Source organism: Schistocerca cancellata, chromosome 3 (assembly GCF_023864275.1).
Source record: "Schistocerca cancellata isolate TAMUIC-IGC-003103 chromosome 3, iqSchCanc2.1, whole genome shotgun sequence".
NCBI classification, from domain to species: Eukaryota; Metazoa; Arthropoda; class Insecta; order Orthoptera; family Acrididae; genus Schistocerca; species Schistocerca cancellata.
In genome coordinates this window covers 701,887,911-701,909,091 of record NC_064628.1, presented here as the reverse complement: position 1 = coordinate 701,909,091, position 21,181 = coordinate 701,887,911, and the positions used below count along the sequence as shown (strand labels likewise).

At 40.4% G+C, this 21,181-nt stretch overlaps 1 protein-coding gene and 1 pseudogene across 1 annotated transcript in view; both read right to left on the bottom strand.

Moving 5' to 3' along the window:
* LOC126175697 (phospholipid phosphatase 1-like) overlaps positions 1-21,181 on the bottom strand; it is an 820,416-nt gene that overhangs the window by 532,240 nt on the left and 266,995 nt on the right. The gene's annotated exons all lie outside the window — the stretch shown is intronic.
* Positions 15,218-15,335, bottom strand: LOC126177625 (5S ribosomal RNA; annotated as a pseudogene).

Below are 21,181 nucleotides of genomic sequence, written 5' to 3'. Positions count from 1 at the left end.
TGTATGTTTAACTGGCAAACCTTTTTGTAAAATACAGAATGACCAAATGGTCACGCAAAACGAGACAATTCCAGATCGACCATTGAATAGCACAGAGAATAGAAATGCTAATTTTGAATCGGATCCAATTATGGCATTTTTGCAGCAAAATTTCAAACAGTTTAATGAAAATTTTAAACAACAGAGGGAAGATAACAAACACTTAAATGAAAAACTTGACAATAATGACGAAAATCTCAAACAACTTAGTGAACAGGTCAGACAACAGAATGAAAAATTAGACGACAATTCCAGACAGCTTAGTGAACAAATTAGAGCCGTTGCCGCGCAGTGCCATGACACTAAGGAACAGTTGCGCGTGGAAATTGAGGCTTGTTCACGTAAAAATAGCGAAGAAATTAAGTCTGTTGCGCAAGAATTAAGGGAAATGCAAACAGCCGCAACAGAAACACTCAGAAACGAAATTAGCGGAGTCGCTAAACAATGCTCTGATAAGGCTACACAATTACGCGACGAGTTTAAAGCAATGACAGCAGAACTTTCGCGCACAATGGATGAAAAGATAGACGCGAAATTCGAACAGCAGAACACTCAGATTAACGAGCGCTTTAATCAGCACATAGAAAACAATAATACGCGTTTCCGCAAATTTATTCAGGATCAAAATAAAGTCAAACGTCAGGTCATGGAAACAATCACTGCACAAAGACAAGAAGACAAACGTAAAATGTTCGCGAAAGCGAAGACGTATGTAGACAATAATATTACTACAGTGTCCGACAAAATTAATACCATAGAACAGTTGAACGCGGAATTACGGGATGAAATCTCTGATCTTAAATCAAAAACAGATACACACACAGTAGATATTCAAACAGTAACAGACAGATTCGAACAATTAGAACTGACACAGGATTGCGATGTCATCAAAGCTGATGTTAAAAAACTGAGCGAAACTACGCGTAAGTTGCAAAAACAGATTAATGCGTCCGATTCTAAAACCGATGATCAGGCAAAAATACTGACTGAAAAATATGATGAATTGGCCAGTCGTATTGATGCTATCGAAAGTGCTAATGACAATAAATCAGACGATACTTCACCGATTTCATTTAACCAAACACCTGAATTTCAAAATTTGCAGCAGACAATTAATGAGATCGACTCGTCTAACAACACGTTGCGTAGAAAACTGTCAAGTTTACAGCAAGAAGTAACAGAGATTAAAAATATTTCAGTTAATAATAACATACAACAGACACCACTTTATGAACATTTGTCAGACTCGCGCAGCGCGTGTAATTTAGGTAATCAACAGAGAGTACACAACGTAGATTCCGAACTGACACAGACAAACCGATTCTCGCACAAACCTGAACGTGTTCACAAATTCAGAGACGATAACGTTGATTACGAGCAGTTTTTATCCGTAAGAAAAACTAAGGAATTTAATAATGACAGAGCACAGATACACGATTTGGACTGTATACGACGATTTATTTTTGTACTTTCACCGCTATTGCCTGTAATGCGGAAACGAGTTTTGAACCTGATGCGACAATTTGCTATTGCATTTTTATCAGCATTGCCTGTAATGAGGAAACTTGAATTAGCAAGAATACAGCAATTTGATTTTGGAATTTTACCGCCATTGCGTGTAACGCAAAAGCTAAAATTTATTTGTAGCGCATAATAAACCTCAGGGGATTCATTATGCTTTAATGAAGATGTGCCGTAGCGAGCATAGGGCCCCGAGCTGTAGTAGTGTTGTTTCATCTTTAGTTTTCTGCACTGCTGCCTTCTCTTCTACTATCCTTTACATCTATCAAAACCGCTCTTTAACTATTGCCCTATTTAGAATTAAGAATATGTAAAGAAAACCGGATTTGACAAGTTATACCGAAAGTGACAATTTTATTAGGCACTCCACAACTACCAGCGTAATTTTAATAACTGACAAAATTTTAATCATCAGTACGTGTAAAATTATCAGCAACAGTAAACACATTTTTGTAACAATAGACGTTTTCCACCGTAACAGCATGAAAGTCAGCCGCTTAGCATATGTAACCAACAATGCAGTCTACAAGGTCAACCAAACTCTAATGTTTCGCCGCGTGCACGTATAGTCCCTGGTACAACAAATAGTAACGCATAGCCACGAGGAAATAACTACGTACAGAAAAAACAGTATTTCAATCTCTATCGCAATGCGCCGTATGGAAATGACTATCACGACATACGTAAAATTAATTAGCTGAATTTTCAGCGTACATTCAATAACACGTCAGAATATGATTAAATACAGTACAGGTTGCATATTCCAATAATGTAAGCAATACTTTCGACACACAGAATCTTGTCCACGAAAATGTTATTTGAAATACGCTTTGTTGAATGCTCCACTTTTATCGCACCCAGATCTTACCAGAAATTTTTCCATTGCCACCGACAGTTCCAACACAGCTTTAGGCGTACATATTTTTCAGGAAATTGAAGAAGATGGTTCTACAGTAATTAAAAACATCGCATTTGCAAGCCGCATTCTATCACCTGCTGAACGAAATTATTCCGTTACTGAACTTGAAACATTATGTGTTGTTTGGGCTTTTACGAGATTTCGGCACTTTCTTTATGGAAGACACACTACAGTTTACACAGACCATAGAGCTATACAATTTTTACTTTCGGCTAAATTCACGCACGACAGATTAAGCAGATGGAAATTATATTTACAGGAATTTAATTTTACAATAGTTCACATTCCCGGTACACAAAATGTTGTAGCAGACGCATTATCCCGTTCTCTTTGCAACAATCAGCAAGACGTCGCAACCAACTTCTGCAAAGCAAATTTCAGCGTCATGTACATCCAGCAAGTTGCATTTGAAAATTTTATTTCGTCGTCATTACAGGACATAGCACAGGAGCAAAGTAAAGACAATGTGTGGAAAGAAATTAAACACCTTTGGCAAGATAAGAATAATGTTACGATTAGAAACCATTACACTGTACGCAATGACATTCTGTTTCGCCGTTCTCATCCTGACAGCAACAATTGGTTATTATGCATCCCTGACGAACTTGTTAACAAATTAATCTGGTACACTCATTTAAGTTACGCACATTACGGAGCACGAAAATGTTTTCTTATACTGAGACAGAACTGTTATTTTAACAACATGGAGAAACGTATACGACGAGTTTTAGCGTCATGTAAAATTTGCCAGAAAGCTAAATCAGACACCACTTCACATATTCCTCCTTTATATCCGATTGTACCTGTTAAATTAAGACACATGGCCGCAGTAGATATTTTTGGTCCGATTCCGAGAACTAACAGAGGTTTTTGCTACATCTTTGTCGCTGTTGAGCTCACTTCAAAATTTGTTACTTTCACTCCGTTACGCAAAGCTACTGCTAAAACTGTTTCAAAAGCATTTGTAAAGCATTTTTTATTTCATGTAGGGCATGTGATGAAAGTAATTTCCGACAATGGACCACAGTTTCGATCTGCAATATGGACACGTATGTTACGAGCTAGAAACATTTCTCCGATATATATATCCAAGTACCATGCTTCTTCGAATCCTTGTGAACGGTTAATGAAAGAAATTGGTAAGCTGTGCCGAATATACTGCCACAAAAGACATATTGATTGGGATACACACATACTCTCATTCCAAGATGTAATTAATTCCATTCCAAATGAATCCACTATGCTATCTCCGTCTGTTATACTGAAAAATGTTGAACCACCAAACAAAATTAAAGAATTTGTACATTTTCCTACATCTCGTCGCTTACGACACCACGAAATAATTGACATTGCGCTGAACAACATCAAACGTGCCGCAGAGCGCCGGAGAAGACAGCAAAAACAGGTTTGTACACGCCGCGACTTTCACGTTGGACAGAAAATATTAGTACGTACACACTATTTATCCAGCAAATTAAAAGGTAAGTGCAGTAAATTTGAACTTCTATACGCAGGTCCATATCGGATTCGCAGCATCCCTCATCCCAATGTTGTACACGTCGAAACTTTGAGAACCAGAAAATCGAAAGGCAACCACCATATCTCAAACATTAAACCGTTTATTGAATGAAATCACTTTATGATTTAACAAGCTATAATGCCATTTGCTAATTTTATGATCACGTATGCAATTATACTCTCATGAATACTTACTGATGATTATCGTATTTTTTCTTGGCAAGTGCCCGGCGAGGTAAGGTTAGCAGGTCGCTCTTCTTGTCGTTACACATAAGACCGTGCATATTTTTCCAGATGAATTTACACACTTTATGACCATTTATGCAATTATATTTATATGATTACCTACTGATGATTGTCGTATTTTTTTTCTTGGCAAGTGCCCGGCGAGGTAAGGTTAACAGGTCGCTTTTCTTGTCGTTATACACCTCAGACCGTGCATATTTGCCATTTTTTTGTATGTATGATTGTTTTTCTGTTTTGTTAGTATGCATTAGTTTGACTTTGACATTTTTGCTTTATGACATCTCAACATCGTGAATTTTACATTTTTTGCTGCTGCATTGTGATATTCTCTGTACATTTTGGCTTTGAACACTATCAATGTCTTTGACATATTACGTTGTCTGTAATGTTATGCTGTATGGTTAATTGTGTCACCATAAACCAGTCATTATTTAGTGGGTATATGATTTAAATGCAAGACGTTAATTTCTGTTCGTCATTTTCAGAAAGAAATAACGTGTAAAGAAAATAAATTAAACAGAAATGGGAACTTCACCTACGGAATAAACGATAGAAGATGCAATAACTTTATGAGGAAGAGTAAATGGATCAGGATTAACAAGCATTAACAAGAATATACTATACTCATCGTAGAATAGCAGTCTTAACTAATTTTTTTTCAGAATACAAGGTGATTGATGCAGGCTGTCAGACAGAACTACACATCTTAGTTTTAGTGATGAAATATGTTAGAGATAAGGAATAGTTGTATAATGAGTAATGAAGTGATATTTTTGCAGATGATAATGAATACTGATGAATAATGATGAAGAATATGCTATTATGAATAATGAAGTTTTTCTTTACAGGTGATGATAATGATGGAGTTATGAATAATGAAGTGATGAATAATGAAGTTTTTTCTTTACAGATGAGGATAATGTTGAAGTTATGTATTTATGCTACATAGTTATTTAAGTATTTGTTGCAGTTTGTTTTGACAGCAGGTGTTATATTGCATAGTAGGATGACGGAAAGTTTTGGAAAGGACAGCTATGGAACACATTTTATACACATTTCACTACTTGTTAATTCGAAGTTCACTACTTTTCAGCATAGTGTGCGTTTCTTCTTTCAGGTCAATAATCCATTTTGTATTTTTTCCAGGAGAAGTTTTTCATGATACATACTAAACCTGTTACTTATTATACCTGTTCTAGTACTTGCATTTTTTTTCTTTACCCATTTGTGTTTATCATTTATAAATGTGATCACATATACTGCCTTGTTTCATAACCTTGCTACAGCTGACTCATGACGAATGACGTTACACATTTTTCATTTACAGGAACAACCCACTACCAATTATTTTTTTTTCTCTCTTTTTCTCTTCTTGCTTTCTCTTATAATTACCAAACGCAATGCATTGCTAACGAAAATGTATTACCAGTCCCAAATAGTGATACCAGTTTGAGAAAGTTCTGAATAATACTGATCAACTCTGAATAGTATGTCACTTCAGTAATGACTTCGTAAAGATACAAAAAAAAATATATGTATAAAATAATGCTTTGTAACTGGCTAATAACTGCCACTGTTTATTGTAATGAGACTACTTATAATGTGTATGATTATTAATGCTATGACTGTAATTAGCTGATTTTTAATAATGACTTCGTAATGATCTGAATGTCACTCAATGAATTGTTATTACTTCTTAATGATCTGAATAATACTGAATGAGGAACAATGTTTTATACTATTCAATATTTGCTGGGCCACTGAGTGCCAATGATTGAGTGTAATGTTTTGTACTATTCAGTAATTGCTGGGCCACTGAGTGCCAATGATTGAGTGTAATGTTTTGTACTATTCAGTAATTGCTGGGCCACTGAGTGCCAATGATTGAGTGTAATGTTTTGTACTATTCAGTACTTGCTGGCCACTGAGTGCCAAGAATGAGTGTAATGTTCTGTAATATTCAATACTTGCTGGCCACTGAGTGCCAATGATGTACATTATTCTGTCATACTAAATATGCTTTGTAACCGTCCAAGGACTGCCACTGTTTATTGTAATACGATTACCCATGATGCCAATAATTTAATTTTATGAACATTTTTCTGTAATACTACATTCATGGTACAGAAATGTTCAACACTGGGCTATGAATGCCCCAAATGAAAACTGTAATTGTCAATATTATGTGACTTAGTGTCCTTCACCTCATGAGCTAACTACCCTGAATTACTGCAATGTCCATTTGTCCTGTCTATCCTAGTGATCATGGAGCACTACCTTTGGGTTTGCACTACTTCTACGTTGGTGTGCCTTGTAAAAGCGTGGTGTTGACACGACATGCTGTCCACCACCATGAGCGATGAAGACGTTATTATGGTCCCACTGTTTGGTGTACCTAATGTACTGCCAAAATGAGAACATGAAATATTACTACGAGAGTTCAGTGTCTTGGCTACACTGATGAATTCTGATGGGAAAAGAACTGCAAATTGTGTCACTTGGTGTTGTACTTCTGTGGAAAGATATGGACTTTCAGAACAGCTGTGTGCAATCTAAAGTGCTACAACCATGATGCAATCCTTCCCTTTCCTATCCTAATTCTTGTCACATAGTGAAAATCATTTTTTTGCTAACATTATTTATGTTCATGGGTTATACATTTTTTTTTGATTCGCTGAACTCCAGTGCGAGTACAGTTATGTCACTTGTCGATATGATTTTGCCATTATGTTTATTTATTGCAAAAATGCCTAAGACATTTTTTCGATTTGTTCTCAAGTACAGTATGTGCACTCTTGTCTTTTATATTGTATATACAATTTTTTAGTATTTTATTTTAATGATATGTTCTGAACTACAGTGCATGTGCACTTATGTTGTGTATTAATATGTTTTCTACTGAACTCCAGTGCCTGTGCACTTTTCTCATTTTTCAATATGATTTGTACTATTCTGTATATTCAATACTTCAATGCGTATGCACTTATGTCATTTGTTACTAATTGTATATACATTTCATCATTTACTGATATGTTCTCAACTGCAGTGCCTGTGCACTTTGTTATCTGTCAAATAATTTGTATATACATTTTTCTGATTTGCTACTATGTTTTGTACTCACATTTTGTCTTTGTCTGATATGTTTTGTACTCGGTGCATGTGCACAACATTTAATTCATGTACTACATCTAAATATTCTGTAAGTTGTAGAAGTTTGTTAATTAAAGAAAAATTTTGCCGCGCTTGGCAAGTCCAAATGACTCACCATCGCTGCCAAATTTTTGCCCCCCCAGTGGAGGGTTATGAAACACGTATGTAACATAGCAGCGATGGCGAGGCATTGTAGCATCTGTGACCAGAGAGTATGCGCTTGACCGCGCGAGTGTTGCGAGCGGTTCTCAGTCTGTCAGTCAGTCGTTGCGAGTCTGTAGCTCTGTCTAGTTGAGGGCAGTACTCAGTCAGTAGTCGTTGAGAGCAGTTCAGTGGTAGTCGTCGTGGAGTACGCTAGTAGTCGTCATGCAGAGCAGTCTGTGGGCAACACTGGTCAAGATGCTGAATGAGGTATATTGTTAATTAAGGTAATCATCAGATAATGTAAAGTTTATTTATTGTAATTAATTTCCAACAAGTGCCCCAATAATAATTTTGATTTCAAAAGCAATTTTACAAAAAAATTTATTTAATTGAAGTTCCACTTCCCTTAAACAAAAGTCTCAGTTAAATTAAAAAAAAAAAAAAGGGAATATTATTATTTGCAATGCAGTTCCTCCAAGCTGTGCGCAAGAATAAGAGCAGAAATGTGACTAGCAGTTACAATGAGGTAAGAATTTAATTCTGATTTTTGTACAGGGCCAAAGACCGATATTTCGGTTTAATTGAAATTTCATTATCACTGAGATTTTCTTATCGCTGAGTTGACTTTCATTTTGTTTTGTGAGGAGGTTATAGTTGCGTCAGATTGCGATTCTCACATTTTTATTGTCATTATATTTAATTGCTAGGGAGGTTTCACTTGGTCCCATTTTTATTAAATATTTTCTTTTTAAATTTTTGTGGGGAGGTTACACCGTACAAGATATCGTACAGCAGCTTCCACCACAGGACGCACAACGACGTGTTGACTTCGCTCTCCAATTTCTCGCAATGATTGAAGCTGACGATGGCTGGTCGTGGACCATGCTATGGACAGACGAAGCTCATTTTTCTCTGACGGTTGAGTTGCACACACAGAATTGCCGAGTGTGGGGATCTTCATGTTCAGTCACTGTGCATGAAGTTCCTCTGCACAGTGAACGTGTCATGGTGTGGTGTGACTTCACGGCTACGTTCATCATTGACTCATTCTTCTTCGAACAGGTTGGCGTTCGAGGACCAAAGACGTGCAGTGTGATGCAGTGTGACTGGCCAGCGCTACTGCGATATGCTTCGCAGCACGTCATACCCGCCCTACAGGAGAGAGATGCATTGAACTCAACAGTTTTCATCCAAGATGGGGCTCGAACGCATGTCGCTCGTGAAGTTAACTTGCTTCTTCGAAACACATTTGGAAACGATCGAATTATCAGCCGATTGTTTCCAAATGCTTGGCCAACACGATCACCTGATCTGTAATTTCTGGTTGTGGGGATACCTGAAAGACAGGGTTTACCAGGGGAACATTCACATATGTGCTGATCTGAAGCGAAGCATATCAAGAGAAGTAGCCAACTTACCTACGGCCATGCTTCGTTCTGCTGTGCAGAATACAATCCTGCGCTTTCAAACACTTCTGGACACAGATGGGCGCCATATGGAGCCCCTTTTGTAGCAGTAATGGTACCGGTATGTAATGGTATGACGTACCGTAGCACCACATTAAAAGTGTTTCAATTGAATTGTTTCTGCATTATTTCTCTTCCCCTGTGTCATTGACATTAATGTCACCAAGTTTGGTCCTCATACGGTAATTAGTTTCCGTGTTATAACGTGTGAAATAGGGAAAGTTTAACTATAACCAGCCGGTAAGTTAGGTGAAGAAAAAAATCTTACGTTCGTTCCTGTGGTCTTTATTTTGATTATTATTGTTCCTACATTATGCATTTCTTCTGAATATAACAAGACATCTTTGCCATTGAGATATAACTAAAGCAGCCGGCCGCTGTGACCGAGCGGTTCTAGGCGCTTCAGTCTGTAACCGCGCGATCGCTACGGTCGCAGTTTCGAATCCTGCCTCGGGCATTGATGTGTGTGATGACCTTAGCTTAGTTAGGTTTAAGTAGTTCTAAGTTCTAGGGGACCGATGACCTCAGATGTGTCCCATAGTGCTCAGAGCCATTTGAACCATATAACTAACGCAACGATAGACACCGCATGGCAAAAAATGTGAAGCACCCAGAAGATATGGTCGGATGGAAGTGTAACTTCGTATACGTACACACCAGCAGCGTATACGTTAATGATTAAAGTTGCTGTTGTCTGTGGTAAGTGGAGCTGCTACCAGAGTGTATCAGTGTTGTTGCTGCTTAGAGTAGTTACCAGGCGTGGTAGTGAATATAACGAGCGTAAACAGCGCCAGATTTTGATTGAACACTGTGAAGGAGGCTAATATTTAGCGAGAATGAGAAACCCTGTTGTCACACCGATGATAGCCAGGGTACCAAATGGCATATTCCAGCAGGATAATGCAAGTAACCACACTGCAGTTCATAACACAAATACCACGAGGAGTGTACAGATCCTTGACAGACCTGCCTGGGCCATTGTTTGTCACCCATAAACCAAGTCTGGGATGCGATGGGAAGACGTGTACTTTCATACCAGCCTCCACGTGGCAGTCTTCAACTGACACAGCATGTGTCTCACGCACGGCAAGAAATTCCTCAAGATTACATTCTGAGGCTGCTTTCTTTCATGTCACGCCTCGTGTTGATGTTGATGTTGATTGAGGACTACAGTCTTGAGTGGAATGAAAGTTTAATAATTTTGCTGCTTCCATCGTTACAGGCGATAAACAGCTTACAACCACAGAGGGCGTCACTAGCCAGGCAGTCTACAGATGGTGCCACATAGTTCAGGTCATTTGTCTCATACAGGGCGCACATAACAGGAACCTTATTATGCTTCCAAAAAAAAATGGTTCAAATGGCTCTGAGCACTATGGGACTCAACTGCTGTGGTCATAAGTCCCCTAGAACTTAGAACTACTTAAACCTAACTAACCTAAGGACAGCACACAACACCCAGCCATCACGAGGCAGAGAAAATCCCTGACCCCGCCGGGAATCGAACCCGGGAACCCGGGCGTGGGAAGCCAGAACGCTACCGCACGACCACGAGATGCGGGCATTATGCTTCCACCACACGATTAACACATAGAGCGTTCCATCCGCCAATAATTATGTCAGCCGACAGAGAAGACACCGATGCAAAGTACTACTGGTCTCACCCGCAAAACAGATGACAGATGGACATACTTCCGCTGTTTGTGGATAAATGCGGACGCACGGCTTCACTCGGGCAATTATCGAGCAGTTGCAGCTGCGGAACAGTTACGTACTGTTCCGGAAGATACAACCCAGCAACGAGTGATCACCGGACAGCAAACACCGAGTGTCAACGTGTTTAACTTCCACACATCCTGAACTAATAGACTCCGAGTAGACAATAGCCCATGACTGAACTTCTGTTGGATTAGATAGTCATCACGCACTGTGTTAAGAACTTATATTTCAGTGCCACTCATCTTCATCAAATTAAGATGAGTACTGGTACTGTATATGCTTTTAATAAATGACCTTTTTCACACTGTGTCGCCCACGTTATTTCTGTTACTGACTAATCTAGCTGTAAGCGCCTTCAGCAGAGCAACTACTTTTCCATGGTACAGTGTTTTCTTCCTGATACCTTTATGTTGGGCACCAAACTAATTTGTTGGTCACAACATATTTAATACCCGTTATGTGATGAACATTTCTACACAGTTTGATGTTTATCGAACTGGCGCATCATGGTGTAACGCTTCCCATTCCCATCAAAAATGGTTCAAATGGCTCTGAGCACTATGGGACTTACCATCTTAGGAAATCAGTCCCCTAGAACTTAGAACTACTTAAACCTAACTAATCTAAGGACATCACACACATCCATGCCCGAGGCAGATTTCGAACCTGCGACCGTAGCGGTAGCGCGGTTTCAGACTGAAGCGCCTAGAACCACTCGGCTACACCGGCCAGCCCCATTCCCATCAACATAGACTATTACATTATAACATAGGTCACTTAGAGGAAACACGAAGTTCATATCAAAGTACATCACGAGTTACATTCTAATATATTGGCGCGGCCGCGGTGGCCGTGCGGTTCTAGGCGCTCCAGTCCGGAGCCGCGCTGCTGCTACGGTCGCAGGTTCGAATCCTGCCTCGGGCATGGGTGTGTGTGGTGTCCTTAGGTTAGTTAGGTTTAAGTAATTCTAAGTTCTACGGGACTGATGACCACAGCAGTTGAGTCCCATAGTACTCAGAGCCATTTGAACCATATAGTGGCGCATACGGAAATAAATCATTAAAAATTTGCACATATGGCTGTAACGGAAATCGAACCTGAGACTCCGCCTTAAAAGGCAACAACGCTACTGCGAGACTATGGAAGTTGGCTCTTTACGGCTATTTCTAGTCTGTGCATGGACTTGTGATGCTATTTATTTCCGTTCGCATATCAGTTAGTTGTAGAATCTCTGCCATGACGAAATGCCACTGTTTCGCTGCCAAAAGGACGACAGACACAGTGTTAATTAGGTGATACTAATGTTCTGGTACGTCAATATACGCAGGAAAAGTCGAATCATTTCCCTGTACGTATCGAACTACGAGTGTCTAAATTCAGTGTTAAAAGTTTTCAGCAGAGTCGTAGCGTCTCTTCCAGTTACGCCAATTCGTAACCGAATTACAAGTATAATAATGGGTCTTTATGCTATTGTGACCTTTTACGAGAGCACTTCGTATGGATCACTAATACCGAGACAGTACAGAGAAGCGTGTGGCACAAGAAGTTTCCAAGCGCTCTTCTTCGCGGATTCGGAGCACACCTTCCATTGTCTTCCAATAAAGAAGATTCTGCAACTTAGTTTTCCCTTCCACCGATGAACTTTGTGTTCCTTCTGTCATGCTGCTGGGCTGTAGTCAAAAGATAGTGTACATATAACTGTATCGCCAAGCACTTCAGTAATGCAGTAGTAAACTGTCAACTTCTTACACTTTGTTGTTAAATATCATACATTCATCCTATCATTCGGTACAAAGCGTGACAGTCTCCTTAAAGATAGTTTTAGATATTAGATATCCCATTGCAGACTCTCTTCTTTTAAGATGCATCATTGTCGAAACAGACTAAGAGTACTGCTCCCTCTGTCTAGTGTGATGCTGATTTTATGAGGATGATCTACGCCGTCGCAAACACACACAAAGTTCCCGGCGCATCTGAAGAAACTTCGGCATATCTGTGAAATGTTATTATCACATATATGCATCCATACCCTGTAAGACTATCGTCAAATACCCACAGATAACTGGCGGAGCTATCTGAGATGGAATGAAACGTCAACTCAGATCCAGTTGTCGAAAACGACATATTCCAAATCGAAATTCATTAGAAGAATAAGGAACAGCTCGCTTACAAAATGTTCGTCAGACAGATTCGCGAGTATTATTCGCCAGTTTGGGACTCTTACCAAGTTCTTAAATTGGCAAATGAGATAGGGAAATAGGTAAAAGAGGTAAAAGAGTTGTGTGACCCCTTCGTAGGTTCGGTCAATCAGGAGTGCCACAGAAGTTCTCAAACAACTGCAATTGAAAATATTTCTGAAAGGAAGTGGTACACCACAGAAAGTCTCATTCCTGAAATGCGGAGAGCTGCACATTCCGAAGCAAATCAACAAACGCAAAATTTTTAAGGAACTCGGGGATAAGCTTTACGGAACTATGTAAGTTCCACCACTAATTGCTGAAAACAACTTAATTTTTAAAATGTTTGTATGAGCTATAATCCTGTTCTGTTCTGAGAATTAATAACAACTACTGTAGACAAACTGCATTTCATTAAGCCATGATCGAATGTGTTTACAACAGGTGCTTAACCACTGTATCCTCAGTGTCATTGCATGCTTGTTATCTTCGCAACAATAGCCATCCATAACCGTCTAGCATGGGAGGATAGTGTTTTGTGTAGTGTAATACGTCATCACAGCGTCAGGTAACCATCTCGGATCTCGTGATAATTGTAATAATATAAAAATAATATGGAGTACACACTTACCACGCCTCAAAAATAAAAAAAATAAAGGTAGCTACAACAAGTCAACCGCAATATGTTGGGACTCCATCATGCTGGAACCGAAGATTGCTTCACATATCAAACGGTACTGTGACCAGTAGATACGGAAGTCTGACAGGCATAACCCAATAGTAGCCGCTCAAGTTAATAATGCTGGCAGGAAGTACAAGTCCTAGAAGATGATTTGCCAACCACTATAGTCCAAACATGAAGGGAGATCAAATCCTCGCCCGACTATCCGCACATAGGTCTTCCGTAGTTCCCCTTAATCACCAGATAGATAGATAGATAGATAGATAGATAGATGCTGTATTCATTTCTTGGGTGGAAAACCACGGTTCATTTATTTTGAATCCTTTCGCTAATTTGAACTTATGCTTCGTCGTGATGTTAAATTCCGATATTTTTCTTTATTAAAATAATCCCATTTGCAAAGTACGTCGCAGATGTGAATAAAATGAAGTGTGTGTGTGTGTGTGTGTGTGTGTGTGTGTGTGTGTGTGTGTGTGTGTAGGACGGTGGGGAGGAGGATGAGGACAGTGTATTCAGCAAACACCAGGAAGATTAGAGCTTAACGTTTCGTCCATGAGAATGTCAATAGGCGATGGTGGTGATAGATTTATTTGGGTGCATTACATGTGCTCTTAAGCGCCGAGGTCATTAGAGACGGAGTACAAGTTCGGAATGGGGAATTATGCGAAAGGAAATTCATCCCGCCATTTGCCTTCAGAGATTTGGGGAAACGATTGAAAAGCAAAATCTGGATCCCTGGCAATTCTCGCGAATGCAAGTCCGGTGTCTTACCACTGCGCAACCTCGCTAAATGGCTTCTATAGCATTTAGATGAAAAAAAAAATCGCTCCACAAATTCCATACGAGATGAAAAATTGAGTGCTCCCAGTGCCCAGTCCGGAGCCGCGCTGTTGCTACGGTCGCAGGTTCGAATCCTGCCTCGGGCATGGGTGTATGTGATGTCCTTAGGTTAGTTAGGTTTAAGTAGTTCTAAGTTCTAGGGGACTGATGACCACAGCAGTTGAGTCCCATAGTGCTCAGAGCCATTTTGAACCCAGTGCCCATATCTTCAGTTTGTATTCCTACAATGCCGACAGATGTTCACGAGATCTGTGGCTGTAGGAAGTCCTACGGCGCAGCTGACAGGCTGAAGGTGCATTACCAAACTTCTTTATCAAGGCATCCGGCTTTCTCACATCACGCCTTCCGCCGTAAACATCCCCAGAACGAAGACTGTTTCTCGAAGGCGTCGATAAAGTGCTACAAAGATATTTTGAAGTAGATTTCTTCACCGATGTCCCTCGCCGCACTGTAACTCATGCTGTAACATACTTCACTCGTAGACCTCGACAAATCTTTAAGACACGCTAAATGCTTGCAAGTAGGACAACTACTAAATATAAATTGGCTACGATGCTACGATCAATGCACTTCTCAATCATGTATTAAAGAATAAATGACTAAAACTCCGCCCGAACAGGTCATGAAGGCCGCCCTGTCATCCTCAGCCCACAGGCGTCTCCGGATGTGGATGTGGAGGGTCATGTGGTCAGCACACCGTTCTCCCGGCCGTATTGTCAGTTTCCCAGACCGGAGCCGCTACTTCTCAATCAAGTAGCTCCTCAGTTTGCCTCACAAGGGCTGAGTGCACCCCGCTTGCCAACAGCGCTCGGCAAACCGGATGGTCACCCAACCAAGTGGTAGCCCAGCCCGACAACGCTTAACTCCGGTGATCTGACGGGAACCGGTGTTACCACTGCGGCAAGGCCGTTGGCAGATAAATGACTAGTTCAAATTAATATGTTCCTCAACTGAAAATTATACACTGTGTGTAGCCTCCACGTTTGTCAATGACATCCTGAACAACCTCTATATTAGTTACTGCGATATAAAACTCGCGCAAATACCATGATGAGAAAATAAGAGAGAGTTGTGAGTTCCTAGCGGGTTAAAACTGTCTGCCGGAACGGTTCTAGAACCTCGGAGCTTCGCCTTTCGCAGGCAAGTGCTCTACTAACTAGAGCAACTCCCATAGGAGTTAATACATACTTGCCTTCCCGCAGCCTGTGAGCTGACTTATCCAGTCCATACTGTTGGACCTCGAGTGACCTGTGGAATTCGAACCGCGGTACGATTTGGATTGACCGTAAGACTCTTTGGTGTCTGTTTAATGCGACGTTCACCTCTGCTTTATATATGTGAAATGCATGAAGTTATACTATGGTTCGAATTTCACATTAGACCACATGAGATGAAGCAAGTCGAGTATCCAGTCTCATCTGCTATGTTTTTCGGCCACCCAAGATTTTCTAAATTTTTTCCTGAACTATGATTATGACAGTATAATAGTGTACCCAATGAGTGCATAGTAATTTCAAATTCATAAATAAGCTTAGTCTCATTGAATTACATTGCTCATTGCGTACTACCTGCTAATATAGTTGCAGTAATCTAGTTAACTCAGAAATTGTGTTAATTACGAAACATTCTTAATTCAAAAGGTTGATGCAGTACGACCTTACATATTTAGTGAGTGGTAGGAAATCGCTTTCGGCATATCAACGCCTTTCATTTGAAAGTATTTATCTCCAACACTTCCGTAACGTATCTAAATTCTCTGAAACTTATTGTCATCCGAATTAATTGATTATTTTCTGGGTCATAAAATATTTTATTTAACATGAATGCCGTCACTGTTGATTAGTGTAAAACTTGTTGTCCGTACATGGAACTACATACATAAAAGTAGCGCATCTGAGGTCAGGCAGTCTGCGACAGAGTGAAGGGGCAACACCTATGACTCCTTCCGCGAGCGTTGCCACAGTCCGATAACTAACATTCTGAAATATTCCCATATATTGCGTACACTTCGTTTTCGTCACTCATTGATTTAATTTATGACATCTGTGACAGTAATTACCAATTAATTCCGAGTGAGAACTTGTTAGAGGAAAACAGTGATTGTTGACTCCTATGAACAATGACTGATTACCACTGCAGTGTTGATGGACTTACTGATTATTTTTGTGAACTACCTTAATTGTTTCTAGTTCCTTAAATGTGTAAGAGGACAATGATACGGTTAACTAATGCGTCAAATTTTTGCCACATGTGAATCATTTTGAACCACTGGACTGCGTTGTGTGATTACTGCACTAGGACAATTTACCAATCTGCGAATTACTGTGGTAGGTTACAGTATGTTTTCCTTTAATTTAGACTATATGTGAGACCCGAAAGTGGCCGTATCAGCGCATACTTTACACAAATAGTGTAACTAAAGTGTTTTAAATCTGCCTCTGGTGTCAATCACAGCACTGCTAAAAAAAAAATACCTTTCAGCCACTTTTGGAGCCAGCGCAGTTACCGAGAAGAATAGAAGAGGCTTCTGCAGATTAAAGCAGATTTGTACCACACACGTTCTCCGAGAAATGATTAGGTTAGTGTATTCACAGGTCAGAGGAAGGTAAATGCTTCTAGATTCCCGCAGGACCATGCCTAGGATAGGAAGGAGGTATTCAAAACGATAGTTCCATTAGAAATAACTTTCCGGAACCGATAATTCCGAATGTGTAGTCAGACAGAATTCTTTTACTATATTTCCTCCCCCCATGAACCATAGACCTTGCCGTTGGTGGGGAGGCTTGCATGCCTCAGCGATACAGATAGCCGTACCGTAGGTGCAACCACAACGGAGCGGTATCTGTTGAGAAGCCAGACAAACGTATAGTTCCTGAAGAGGGGCAGCAGCCTTTTCAGTAGTTGCAGGGGCAACAGTCTGGATGATTGACTGATCTGGCCCTGTAACACTAACCAAAACGGCCTTGCTGTGCTGGTATTGCGAACGGCTGAAAGCAAGGGGAAACTACGGCCGTAATTTTTTCCCGTGGGCATGCAGCTTTACTGTATGGATAAATGATGGCGTCCTCTTGGGTAAAATATTCCGGAGGTAAAATAGTCCCCCATTCGGATATCCGGGCGGGGACTACTCAGGAGGACGTCGTTATCAGGAGAAAGAAAACTGGCACTCTACGGATCGGAGCGCGGAATGTCAGATCCCTTTATCGGGCAGGTAGGTTAGTAATTTTAAAAAGGGAAATAGATAGGTTAAAGTTGGATATAGTGGGAATTAGTTAACTTCGGTGGCAGGAGGAACAAGACTTTTGGTCAGGTGAATACAGGGTTATAAATACAAAGTCAAATAGGGGTATAATGCAAGAGTAGGTTTAATAATGAATAAAGCAATAGGTATGCGGGTAAGCTACTACAAACAGCACAGCGAAACCATTGTTGTGGCCAAGATAGACACGAAGCCCACGCCTACGACAGTAGTACAAGTCTATATGCCTTCTAGCTCTGCAGATGAAGAAATTGATGAAATGTATGATGAGACAAAAGAAATTATTCAGATAGTGAAGGGAGACGAAAATTTACGTCATGGGTGACTGGAATTCGATAGTAGGAAAAGGAAGAGAAGGAAACGTAGTAAGTGAGTATGAATTGGGGTTAAGAAATGAAAGAGGAAGTCGCCTGGTGGAATTTTGCACAGAGCACAACTTAATCATAGCTAACACTTGGTTCAAGAATCATAAAAGAAGGTTGTATACATGGAAGAAGCCTGGAGATACTGACAGGTTTCAGATAGATTATATAATGGTGAGACAGAGATTTAGGAACCAGGTTTTAAATTGTAAGACATTTCCAGGGGCAGATGTGGACTCTGACCACAATCTATTGGTTATGAACTGTAGATTAAAACTGAAGAAACTGCAAAAAGGTGGGAATTTAAGGAGATGGGACCTGGATAAACTGACTAAACCAGAGCTTGTACAGAGTTTCAATGAGAGCGTAAGGGAACAAATGGCAGGAATGGGGGAAAGAAATACAGTAGAAGAAGAATGGGTAGCTTTGAGGGATGAAGTAGTGAAGGCAGCAGAGGATCAAGTAGATAAAAAGACGAGGGCTAGTAGAAATCCTTGGGTAACAGAAGAAATATTGAATTTAATTGATGAAGGGAGAAAATATAAAAATACAGTAAATGAAGCAGACAAAAAGGAATACAAACGTCTCAAAAATGAGATCGACAGGAAATGCAAAATGGCTAAGCAGGCATGGCTAGAGGACAAATGTAAGGATGTAGAGGCTTATCTCACTAGAGGTAAGATAGATACTGCCTACAGGAAAATTAAAGAGACCTTTGGAGAAAAGAGAAGCACTTGTATGAATATCAAGAGCTCAGATGGAAACCCAGTTCTAAGCAAAGAAGGGAAAGCAGAAAGGTGGAAGGAGTATATAGAGGGACTATACAAGGGCAATGTACTTGAGGACAATGTTATGGAAATGGAAGAGGATGTAGATGAAGATGAAATAGGAGCTATGATACTGCGTGAAGAATTTGATAGAGCACTGAAAGACCTAATTCGAAACAAGGCCTCAGGAGTAGACAATATTCCATTAGAACTACTGACAGCCTTAGGAGAGCCAGTAAAAACAAAACTCTACCATCTGGTGAGCAAAATGTATGAAACGGGCGGAATACCCTCAGACTTCAAAAATAATATAATAATTCCAATCCCAAAGAAAGCAGGCGTTGACAGATTTGAAAATTGCCGAACTATCAGTTTAATAAGTCACGGCTCCAAAATACTAACGCGAAATCTTTACAGACGAATGGAAAAACTAGTAGAAGCCGACCTCTGGGAAGATCAGTTTGGATTCCGTAGAAATATGGGAACACGTGAGGCAATACTGACCCTACGACTTATCTTAGAAGCTAGATTAAGGAAAGACAAACCTACGTTTCTAGCATTTGTAGACATAGAGAAAGCTTTTGACAATGTAGACTGGAATACTCTCTTTCAAATTCTGAAGGTGGCAGGTGTAAAATACAGGGAGCGAAAGGCTATTTACAATTTGTACAGAAACCAGATGGCAGTTATAAGAGTAGAGGGACATGAAAGGGAAGCAATGGTTGGGAAGGAAGTGAGACAGGGTTGTAGCCTCTCCCCGATGTTATTCAATCTGTATATTGAGCAAGCAGTAAAAGAAAAGAAAAATTCTGAATAGGTATTAAAATCCATGGAGAAGAAATAAAAACTTTGAGGTTCGCCGATGACATTGTAATTCTGTCAGAGACAGCAAAGGACCTGGAAGAGCAGTTGAATGGAATGGACAGTGTCTTGAAAGGAGGATATAAGATGAACATCAACAAAAGCAAAACGAGGATAATGGAATGTAGTCGAACTACGTCGGGTGATGCGGAGGGAATTAGATTAGGAAATGAGACACTTAAAGTAGTAGATGAGTTATGCTATTTGGGGAGCAAAATAACTTGTGCTCGATGTAGAGAGGATATAAAATGTAGACTGGCAATGGCAAGAAAAGCGTTTCTGAAGAAGAGAAATTTGTTAACATCGGGCATAAATTAAAGTGTCAGTAAGGCGTTGCTAAAAGTATTTGTATGGAGTGTAGCTTTGTATGGAAGTGAAACGTGGACGATAAATAGTTCGGAGAAGAAGAGAATAGAAGCTTTCGAAATGTGGTGCTACAGAAGAATGCTGAAGATTAGATGGGTAGATCACATAACTAATGAGGAGGTACTGAATAGGATTGGGGAGAAGAGGTGTTGTGACACAACTTGACTAGAAGAAGGGATCGGTTAGTAGGACATGTTCTGAGGCATCAAGGGATCACCAATTTAGTATTGGAGGGCAGAGTGGAGGGTAAAAATCGTAGAGGGAGACCAAGAGATGAATACACTAAGCAGATTCAGAAGGATGTAGGCTGCAGTACGTACTGGGAGATGAAGAAGCTTGCACAGGATAGAGTGGCATGGAGAGCTGCATCAGACCAGTCTCAGGACTGAAGACCACAACAACAACAACAACAAATGTTCGTTCGATTGGTGGGCAAATCATTCGTTCGAATTGTCCAGGATGTTCTTAAAACCAACCACGAACAACTGTGGCGCGGTGACATGGCGCATTGTCATCCATAAATTACATACACCTCTATGCCATCCCAAAGAGTGCAGTTTCTACTGCATAACGTAGTACTTAAATCCTGTTCCACAAAAGCATTATACCATAGTCTGCCACGATAGCTTAGTGGTCAGCTCGACGGAATGCCATGCTAAGGGGCCTGGGTTCCAGCAGGCCGCGGTGGTCGTGCGGTTCTAGGCGCTGCTGTCCGAAACCGCGGGACTGCTACGGTTGCAGGTTCGAATCCTGCCTCGGGCATGGATGAGTGTGATGTCCTTAGGTTAGTTAGGTTTAAGTAGTTGTAAGTTCTAGGGGACTGGTGACCTAAGATGTTAAGTCCCATAGTGCTCAGAGCCATTTGAACCTGGGTTCCATTACCGGCTGGGTCAGATATGTTCTACGCCCAGGGACTGGATGTTGTGTTGTCTTCAACTTCATCATCTCATCCCCACCGACGCGCAAGTCGCCGAAGTAGCGTCAAATCGAAAGACTTGCACCAGGCGACCGGTCTACCCAACGCGAGGCCACAAATTTCATTTCATTTTGCCATAAATCTCTTCATATGGGATGGACTTATCTTTCCGCTATCGTGCGACATTTACATATAAACATCTGCATGCAGTGGGGAAGGTTAAAAAATC